This window comes from Ischnura elegans, chromosome 2 (genome assembly GCF_921293095.1).
Source record: "Ischnura elegans chromosome 2, ioIscEleg1.1, whole genome shotgun sequence".
Classification (NCBI taxonomy): Eukaryota; Metazoa; Arthropoda; class Insecta; order Odonata; family Coenagrionidae; genus Ischnura; species Ischnura elegans.
The window spans coordinates 147,369,654-147,380,851 of record NC_060247.1 but is presented as its reverse complement, the minus strand read 5'-3'; the positions used below and the strand labels follow the sequence as shown (position 1 = coordinate 147,380,851).

Below are 11,198 nucleotides of genomic sequence, written 5' to 3'. Positions count from 1 at the left end.
TAAACGAATGATGATCTCATATTTTCGTGACGTTATCACGAAATGACGTTTAACGGGGTGATGTAGAACGAGGACTCACTGTACGTCCATATAAGATCTAGAAGGAACTAACTTAAGTCCTCGTGTCCTGTCGTACTGCCCCTTCCAGTGGACTTATTTTCTGGTGCGTGCCGTAATGAAAAGAGTATTATAATCTGTAAAATGTCGCGACCCGGCCCCGGATAAGCCGGGACTCGAATACGAACTAGTTTAATGTGGGCTCTTGCCCTTGGTGTCGGGAATCAATGATAGCACATGGATTGCATTTTAATAAAAAGAAAAAGGAACTCTAGCTTTAGTGTCGACAAGGCACGAACCACCCTGGGAGGCTGGAGGCAGGAGAAGGCGGCAGCACGCTGTGGCGACGAGCGATGGACTGGCAAATACTGGCCTAGCGATGGATAGGGCGCGAGGAATTTCCCAAGTTCCCGGAGGGGGAAGGGATTATGGAGTCTAAATTTCGCAAGTAACGGAAGTTGATGGCGAAAATGGCCCACAAGAGAGGGCCTAAAAGCAAGGTATGAAGAGAGTGAAAGCAGAAGCACAAGATCCCGGGAAGCGGGTATCGACGAGCCAAGTAGGCGCGAGACAAGCGTTGACGGTAATTAAGCCGGGCACAATCACGCCCTTCGCGATTAAAACTTCACCCCGAAGTAGTGGAAGACTCGAAGTAGAAGAGCCCAAGTATATCCTGGTTTACCTTTATATAGTGTCTCTCGAATGACGTAGAGACGTTCAAAAAGCCCAGGTGGGGGGTATTCCGTGAAAACATATCTTTTAAACTAAACCCCCCCCTTCCAAAGGTTAGAACCCGTGAGCGTTCCATTAATGGTGTTTATTCCTATTTGCCAGTCTTTCGGTCATCGCCTTTCCTTCTCCTCCTCCTCCCGGATCTCCCATTTTATGACAAACAGGGCTGTTTGTGCATCGTCCTCTGCCTCGCAAACAGCCCTGTCCTTCGCGAAATAATTTGCAAATGGCCCCCGAATTTCGGGCAATTACAATACTCCCGCCTTTCTCGAAATCGAGCAGCCTCCGACGAGGCTACTTGCATTTTTATGCGCCTGTAGATGCCGTTGTAGTTCTTAGGTAGGTTTCCCCTTTCCTCATTTTATTCACACTCATTCCTCTTTTAGACAGTACAAACACAGAGAAAGAAGAAAGAAAATACACACAAATAGAAAGACGGGTACCAATTGGTTCCCTTAAAAAGGACAGCAAAAGAAGTAACATTGCCAAGAGAAACAAAATTACACGTAGCTGTCGTTGAAGTTATATATTTCACACAGGATTTACAGTAAAAAAAAAAATTCGTTTCCTCCCTTTTTCTTTCTTCTGTCACTCCCCCCCACCGTGTTCATATCCCCCTAACGGTTAGGGGATGGCACAGCCTGGAGGACATCTCTGGTGCCCCCGCCACCGGCATTTTACAAAAAAGCAGGACCGCCTCTGTCTCCTCCCGCGATGCGTATCTCAGCCAGAAGGTGGGGCCGGTGCCGTTTCCCCACTCCCGGCTCTCCAGTGGGCGGGCCGCTTTGGAGGTCTTCCCTCCACTGGTAGGGGTCAGCCTCCCAGGGGATCCCGTCCACCTCCACCCAATACTCTCCCCATCGCTCCGCCGACCTCCACCCTTGTTCTGAGGCCTGGGGCACTGGCATACTTTCAATAAAAGACTATAAATGGAGATGAGAAAAAAAAAGGGGAATGAGTACAGAACACATCAGACAATTGGAAAAGAAAAAAAAATGTATATATATATAAAACAAAACATTATTCCACATCCCGTGCAAAAGTCTGTGACACAGATCACATGATAAAAAATAAAAACGAAAGACGAGAAAACAGATTTAAAAAAAAATGAAATTAATCTATAGGGGTCGGGGTATTCTTCCCCGCTGAAGAAGGGGGCTCTCTGGTTCCGGGGGCGTTTTCGTCTCTTCTTCTTCCACTGGGGTCGGGGGGGCGGTGGGCGGTGCGCGCGTGCGCTGCCACACCGTCTCCTCGGTAGCCACTGGGATGAGCCTTGGGGTAGGCGCCGAATGCAGTTGCAGCCATTCCGTTTCTTCCCGGGCCGCTGGCACTGGTGTCGGCTTCGTCGCCCTCCTCCTCCCTCGGCAGACGATCAGGCCGCCTACGATGAGTAGGATGACGAGGAGCAGCAGTGCCCCTTCAATATAAGGGAGGAATGACGCGGTGCCGCCTATCCCCGTCGTCTCCTCCAGGTCCTCAGCCTCCGACAGCATCCTCTCCACCTGTGCCGTCGGGATGTCAGCTCCTCCGCCGTGCGCTGCTGCCGCTGCCGCGATGATGTCCGCGAGCCGTTGTTGACGTTCGATGGTGGGGGCGGTGATGTAGTCACGAAGTCCTGCCGGCAAAATCCGGTGGATGTCCGGCATAGAGACCTCCTCCGCTCTCGGCTTGCCGTGATGATGCCGTGCTTTTTCAGGGCCCTGGCAATCCTTTCGGTGGTCCCTGCGACGTAGGGAATGACGGCCCATGCTCTTTCGTCTTCCGTTTTTTCATTTGAAAGTGGTTTTCTTTTAATGGTCCTTTTCAGGGCCGAATCCGGGCAGCCATTCTTTTTCAATGCTGCAATTAGATAAACGATTTAAGTTTTTCCTGGTGAATACTTCTGACAAATGTTTCTCGGGTTTGCATCCAGGTTAACCTGGATGCAAACCCGAGAAACATCTGCAATTAGATGTTTCTCTTCTTCTGCCAGCGACTCAGCATCCGAAACACGGCATCACCACCAGGTCTAACTGTACGACAAAAATTGGTGACTTGCTGCCCACAGCCAAAGACAGACTACAGCACGACCTTCATGAAGGTGTTTACAAGGTCCCTTGCTCGTGTGGAAAAGCATACATCGGTGAGACTTGCCGTTTACTCAAGATACGAATGCAAGAGCACCGAAGGGCAACGAAAAACAGGCAATTCCAGCTGTCTGCCATATCGGAGCACGCCTGGACCCCGGGACATGATATTAAGTTTGATGACGCCAAGATAATAGTGAAAGAAGGTAGATACTTTCCCAGACTCATCCGCGAATCCATTGAGATAGCCCGGACGGACAATTTTAACAGAGACGACGGCTACCATCTGGATGCCCATTGGAGGAGGCTCATTAGGCGGACCAATAAGAGAGCGGCAGCCACAACTGGTGGGACTGACCCCCTATATAATGAGGACAAAAATCATGGACCGGCATCATCTTCAACCTGAAGATGCTGGCAGCAGTGCCAGCGAAACTGTTGTCATCACCAACAAACCCACACCATTGCACCGGAAACATGGAGAAATTGGAACCTGAACACCGCGGAAATCTACGTAGTGACCTTGAAACATGATTGAAATATCCATTTTTCTTTTAATCTGTCAATCGCAGTTCTACGATCGTACAACCAGGATTGAGAGATTTTCAACCCTTAACGGTGACGTGCGGTCTGACAGACCGCTGCATTTCTTAAAATATGAATATTTTCAAAATTAGTCTTTCAAAAGATCTAATATTCTCGTTAGCTTCATATTTTTGGATAGCAAGGACATCGCATTCTTAAAATTTAACGTTCCTTTTATTAATTTTTGTACATTAGCAATTGAATTCAACTAGCGGTCTGAGAGACCACACGTCACTAAATTAGAAAAATCAATGAAGGTAATGCTGGTGGAAACGATTCAAAAAGTTGTTAAAACAATTCGTAGTGATATATCGAGCATAATAATAATTAATAATTTGTTAGGAAGCATCTTTTGTTGTACAAAGTGGATATTAAGCACCTTATCTTTCTAAAATTCATTGCATTCGAATAAATGACCATTCAAGTAATTTCTGAAGGTGAACGCAAAACAAATGACATCCAGTTTTTATTGGAAATCTTTTTGTTCTTTTAATGCTAACATTTTTATAGGTGTTATCAATAATTAGAATAAAATAGTGGTGAATTTCTCGTACTCCTAGCTGCAGTACACATGTAATGTACTTTGTAAATTGGAACCAATTGAGCCCCAAAATTTTGCATGCCCTCGGCTGGAACGCAACATTTATTTACGGGTATCTTTCAGCAGTTGGGGACAGAATATCTTAGCATTGATTTTTATCGAAAGAAGAAATAAAAAAAAGCCTAGGAAACACAGAGAGTAAAACGTCGAAATGCAAGTGATGTGACGTTACGTCTACATTAGTCCGAAGTGTTTTTTTGGCCCCTTTTTTTTCAAACAACCAGAAAACCCTTGAGTGCGTAGTTTCACAAGTAATGCAATCTGTCGACAAATGCAGAAAAATAAACTGATAGTAAAGGAGGGAGTGCTGATGATGACAGAAGTGATGTAGTAAAAGATCTCCACAGGCAAGAACAATTTTTTACAGGTGAAATCGCAATAAGTGGTCATCCAATGAGCCAAAGAGGAAAATTCGTACACCCTTCCATAACACCGTTACTCAGAAACCCGGTTTGAAGGATTACATAACATCACTAGGTAGGGATATTGAGCCTCTTGATTATTAGTCTCAGATTTTTGAAGAGAAAATTTTTCAATTGAATACGTTGGTACGATTAAAAAAAATAAAAGGGCCTAATGATTTTTCGTCATCCAAAGGACGCATAATGGGCTCTTCATTTTACGGATTCTCAGAGAACAAGACTGTAATATCCAATGTCCCCATAATATATGTCTGTTTGCTCAGTTTCATTAATGCATTACAGGGTGAGAGGTGATATGGAGTTAAAGAAACCAGTAGTGATTGCATTTTACAATGCAACTAAAGGTGGCGTAGATACATTAGACAAAACGTACAGTAGATACACATCCGGGTGGTTGCGAATGGAAGTATTTTCCAGAATATTTAATATTTCATTTGTAAACTCTTTTGTGCTTCAGCAGTCTGAGAAAGATATGAGAGATATGACACGATTTAAATGTCAAAGGAGAATGTCAAATGTAAGACTCCCGAGACAGGAAGGATAAATTATTGCACAAATTCCCCATATACCCGTAGGAAGAGGCTGAAGAAGTTGAAAGGTTTGATTTGACAAATTAAAACTTCTCGCACTATTTTTGCGTGTTTTTTCCCACATTTTCGATGCATGCGATTGAAGAAAGTCCCTTTATTATCATTATATTTTTTTTCTTTTCTTGACCTTATTTAATATATAATATGGTATTTCCTGGAGTATAGGTCATTTAAACAAAAGTTAGCAGCCAACGTTTCGATTTATTTTCTTAAATCATCTTCAGGGCTATGTTATAAAAAATGTGAAACAATATAAAATACAGAGAATAAGACGATACACAATATTTATACATAAAGAAGGAACAATTGGTTTTTTTTATATGATACAATATAATTTAAAGAAATATGTATATATAAACATATATATAAGAACAGAATGTAATATAGAAAAAATTTTGACATACCACTAAACTTTGAACATATTTATTTATGTTTTGTTTCTAAGGTATTGCCACAACCTAGGTTACCATTAAAATTTTTTGTATATTACATTCTGTTCTTATATATATGTTTATATATACATATTTCTTTAAATAATATTGTATTATATAAAAAAAAACCAATTGTTCCTTCTTTATGTATAAATATTGTGTATCGTCTTATTCTCTGTATTTTATATTGTTTCACACTTTTTCTAACATAGCCCTGAAAATGATTTAAGAAAATAAATCGAAACGTTGGCTGCTAACTTTTGTTTAAATGACGTATACTCCAGGAAATACCATATTATATGAAAGTCCCTTTGGTTAATTAGATGTATAATTGTAATTGAATGGACACATAACTTTTTTCCTTATTGAAATCTTTGGAAGGGGCGGCGACCGAGAGTTGTTATGAACAGTCCGCCACTGTGTATGTTGTGGGTGTTACGACGCTTGTTCAACTTCTCTAACAAATTCTTAATTGTGCATGCAAAATAAAAAATTCCCATACGCATCTCTTGGGCGAATTATCTCTCGTATTGTATGGCTTCTGACCGATCTGAAAAAATAGTTTGTTTCTTTCAAAATGTACTCTTTTCCAGTTATGATAGGTGGCTCCTCAATTTTTAAAGCCGCCTAAGTCTAAAACGTAGCCATTGAATCACTAGTGGCTTCCAAAAGCACTCGTGCCAAAGCGCTGTTCAGCTATATATTAGCCCGTAGCAATTTTTAGCGAATCGTGCCATATTTCTTTCCATTCGCACGATATACTTTCCACGGGACCTGACCAACCACTTTCCTTCCTTTGAAGGCATTCATTTCGCAAAACATATATCAGCTACGTTTGAGGCCTCCACCTGCAAACTCCCCTCTAAGACATACGTCAACCGAAGATCTCAACTTTGAATGAATGCAGTGATGGGCAGTGTGAGAGTGAGTCAGTTGGAATGAGGAACTCAGCAGAGCGAGAGAGCTGTGAGCTGAGAGAGTCTTATTCGGTGAATCACGACTCCCTCCCCTCCACAAACGACTCCATCCCGCCATACGGTGTGCTGAAATAGGGCAGTTTCCTTCATCAAAGAAAACGAAAGACATTGATTGCGATTCATTACCCACCATTAGTGTGTTCATAATATACAAATTATTTGATTTTAGATAATCCACTTTAGACAAAAATTAGTGGTCAATTTTATCCTCATTTGAAAAAAGCCGGATTGTCGCCCATGCGATGCCACTCCACGTGACGTCACAGGGACCTAGTTTCTATACGAGTAGATAGGAGTTTTACATTGTCTGAGATTACCAATGTTTGCATGAGGCACAGAGCTGAGGGAAACATGTCTTAATAATCACTTATTAAAACTGGCTAAGGTCGGAGTGTTTTCTTCGTTTGATAAGGTATTAATAATCCTTATTAAAACCAAGCGCTACCTGCTAGCATCCTGTGTTGTATCAGCACTCAAAGCCTCGCCCCAAGGTCACCTCACTTGCAGCAGCGGGAACCAGAACGACGTCACATGGAGTTTTCCCGGCATTCATGCTTAGCCGTCGCGTTTTCGCGCGCTTGAAAATTTTCACTTTTCATTTAATCGCAAAAAATAGATATCGTCATTTAAAAATCTAAAAGCGTGAAATACGTACTCCAGGGGTAATAATCTTTCAATTTAGGCAATTAAAAAAATAATAGGAAACCACCCTATAGTTTTTGTCATCAGTTTTTCATCCAGTTTCAAATAACAATTTTTACTGACAAATTGGTTCGTATTGGGAATGTAAAAATTATATTATAAGTTTAAGAATAGAGAAGCATTTAAAGAAAAATTAAACAAAACAATAAAAATGGCGTAGCAACATTTTATGAATTTTTGATTTATTGCGGTCTCCCAGTCTGCGCACGTCACTGGTAGCGTAACAAGAATTGCACATCACTGGTTCAGGTTCATTGACGGCTTTTTCCAGTTTTTATTTTTTTAACGGTGTACGAAATTCACAGCTTATTCATGATCCTAAGGTTTTCAAGGTTGAGTAGGAACACTTTGTTAAATAAATAAATGTTACGATAGAGTTTTCTTTACAATAAAACAATTTAAAAAATATATTGTAATGATAGGGTCGCTATATTCCTTCCTGATGCGCTTGTTTTTTGCTGGTCGTGATCCACGCAGCGTTCAAATCGAGCGAGTTCTTGGTACTATTTTGGTGGTCATCTACATACATACCACAGTGCATTTCGAGTATCATAGGTTTTTTTGGTGAGATATAAAAAGGGGCAGAAATGTATGAACGTGAGCAGATGAAGGGCAGATGAGTTAGTAGACAAACAAGAGTTCTCGGAGAGAGATAAGGACGGAAGAACGAGAGAGTGGAAGGGGGAGCCGCTACTAGCTGAGCCGGCCACAGCCGTTACGGGGTTGACTGCTGAATCATCCACTGTGGGAGGAAGGCACTCCTGGATGGCAAATGGAGACAACGCAGTTCCCGCACAACGTCAACGAGTACTATGGACTGTGACAGGAGCAAGGATCCAGTAAGGAGCCGCATCACAGCATAATTAAGTACTCACGAATCTCCCCATTTCCAGAGATCACCCTGATCAGTGATCCCTTACCCTCATCACTGACTGATTCCTTCCGAGTGCGTCTCTCACACACAAACGAGTATCCCTAACGCGTTTAACTCTTTTATTTGTTTTTTGACGAGAAAGTCATATTTTCCTACATTCTGTATCACAACTCTCCCGTTCTGTCGTCTAAAGACTTTTCACTTTATCCTGAGGAGCCTGTAATTTTCTTATTGATGCTTGCCACCGTATATTTTTGAAATTGCCAAATTGTTTTGTAATATTCATGTTTAATTCCATCTTATCATTCACCAACCAACCAACCAATCATTACATCTTTCATTAGCTTTAGATATTTTGGGGGAAGTTATGCGTTAATTTGTGTGGAGTAATTTGGTTCAATGAGAATAAATGGTTAATTCACTTAAATGTACAAAAGACGTGGTCATTCTGATTACTGAACTGTGCCTTTTCGACTTGTTCGACGCTCGGATTCAAATCTGGTCGTCGTTAACGTATCGGGATCGTATGATCCAATGCCCTTAGGTGAGTTCCCTTCTTGCTCGATCGACTGATGAGCTGGCTTCAGGGGTTCAATTTGGCCTTAGTGGTGCCCTTTTTGGAATTTATTTTGAAATCTAGGGTCCAAAATCCTTATGGGAACGGCGAGGAGATAATCCCGTCAGGGCATCAATGCACTAAGAAGGTGAGTGTGATGGGAATTTCTGGTAGAAATTGTGTCACGAGATATGTTTGCAGAACCATGAGTGTTACGTCACTATATATATGAACAGAATGCACAAAAAATTTTGACATACCTTACCTTTGTACATATTTACTGATATTACATTACTAAGCTATTACCAAACCTTTTTACCATTAATTTTGATTTATTAAATAAAAATAATTTTTGCTAAGGTTTTCAATGTCAGTTTTTTTATTACAACTGTAAATTGATTTAGATATGTGAACCATTTCTTTGAATATTCTTTTTCTCGAATTAGCCTCATGATCTAAAATTTCGTCGCTGTCAAAATCAAAAACATGGCCATTGCTTATGCTATGGCTAGCAAGAGCACACAATGGGTGCTTTCCATTCATTGACACACGTCAACACAAGTCGACTTGTGTCGCGGTTTTCGTGTTCCATTCTATGTGTGTCGCCGACTGTTGTGACACCTCAGAGTAAGGATGGGGGAGAGTGCGCTTTGGCTACTGCGCATGTAGTCAAGATGGTGTCACGTGACGGTGGGAAGGAAGCTCAGAGGGATGGGGAGAGTGCGCTTTGGCTACTGCGCACGCAGTCAAGATGGTGTCACGTGACATTGAAACGTTGGATACCGTATCGCCGTAAGATAAACAAACATACGAATTTCCGACAAGGTGAGTAGTTTTTAAAGTAAAACCGTGATCTTAGAGTGAATGATAATTATTTCCTTTCTCGATATATTTCATTTGTTATACTGAATATATCTGGGGCGTTTAGATTCTTTTCTCCCCTTAATTTCTAAAATACCGTAGCGTCAGCATGGCAATGTTTTGCTATGCATTGAGTTGTAAACAATGTTTCGCGAAAGGAAGTGGAATTCATTTTCATTGATAATTTCTTTAGATTGATTCTTCATAGTTTCAGTGTTCATACAATTTCCGTACCCTTCTAGCCTCAACGGTATTCCTTTTATAATGGAATTTATGTGTAGTGTGTTTGGAATGTTTGACACGCCTTGAAATGGGGATATTTTAACCTTTTGATTATTCCTTTAAAATATGGGCTTTTACTTAGATATTTCTTACGGCTGACTTGTATTAACTATAAAAAGTGTCTCTTTAGGTTTCCTGCAAGTGAAGAAGAAGGAAATCATCGATGAGGAATGTAAAAGGAGCATATTTCGTGCCCAGCAAGTGCACCAAAATGTGTTTTATCAAAAAAGTTTATCATTAAAATATGCATTTATCTCCAAATAAAAGTGGAAAACATCAAGTGCATTGTTTAGTCCAGAAGGAATCCTATTAAACTTGAAAAATGTATTATTTTAATGCTTTGGTGGACATGCAAATACTGTAGACTAGTAATAGTGGGAATAGTTTAAAACTATGCATTCTTTTACTTTCCATGGTGAAATAATTTTACTATCATTATATAAATTACATGTTTAATATTATAAATACAGCCAAATCTTGGAACGTTTTATTCTTGACGCAATGTATGAGCTGCGAGTCGTAAAGTAAGCCCCTAGTGTAGAAAAATGTATATTTTACTTAAGTAGTTGTTGGGGATCTTACGCAAAATTTGAATTTAGACTTTGCTATTTCTGATATTCTTTTGAAAAATTTAATTGTTGACCATTTTAGATGCTGAAAGCATACAAAAGAAAAACAAAGCTTTACGACATAAATTTCGTAGTTGAAAATTTAAATCATATGTGAGAGAAAAATGGAAATTAATTGTAGATATAATTCAATAATTACTTTTTCTAAGAGTCTTTGTTACTATTTTCGAGTTTTTCGAAGTAATTGAGCCCGATTGTATTTATTTAGTCCTCATTGTATCACCGTAATACGGTAACTTCATGCCACCCGTGCTACGGTAGATTTAAATTTCCCGCACTTCTTCCCACCGTCACGTGGTAACCATGTTGACTACAAGGATCTGCTACTGCGCAGCCTGAAAGCGCCCTCTACCCCAATCCTTACTCTGAGTGTGACACAAGTCAACAAACGAAAACGCGCAGGAATTGGAGAGTTATAAACAGTTACCGCGAGTCGGCACTAGTCGACTCATGAGTCGCATGAATGGAAAGCACCCAGTGTTATACCACCTTTTGCTGATGACTTGTGAAACTAACTTTTAAAGGCTGTAAAATCGTACATCCGAGTCTTTTTCTTGCATTTTTTTAATCTCAATGTTTCACGTTTTCTAGTATGTTTTCACTAAAATATTTAATTCTGTCGTTCTGTTTTTATGACCGAATCTATTTCACATGCTTAGTAAAAAGATTATGATTCTCAAGATTAGTATTGTTTACCCTCACAATCTACTTCACATGATATGGTATAAACGTTTAAACGAGTTTACTGTGAAAATGTTAGGGTCTCTTAATTCCACCAGCAATATTCTACACTTTTTCAGCAGTGGATGGGAGTGGAGACCATAAGTTGCACT

The 11,198-nt window shown here is 40.5% G+C and overlaps 1 long non-coding RNA gene across 1 annotated transcript; it reads left to right on the top strand.

The window, feature by feature from the left end:
- The first annotated feature begins 9,220 nt into the window (after positions 1-9,220).
- Positions 9,221-10,211, top strand: LOC124154766. The gene is made up of 2 exons (XR_006864020.1): positions 9,221-9,418; positions 9,867-10,211. It is a non-coding gene; the product is annotated as an uncharacterized LOC124154766 (long non-coding RNA).
- The last annotated feature ends 987 nt before the right edge of the window (positions 10,212-11,198 follow it).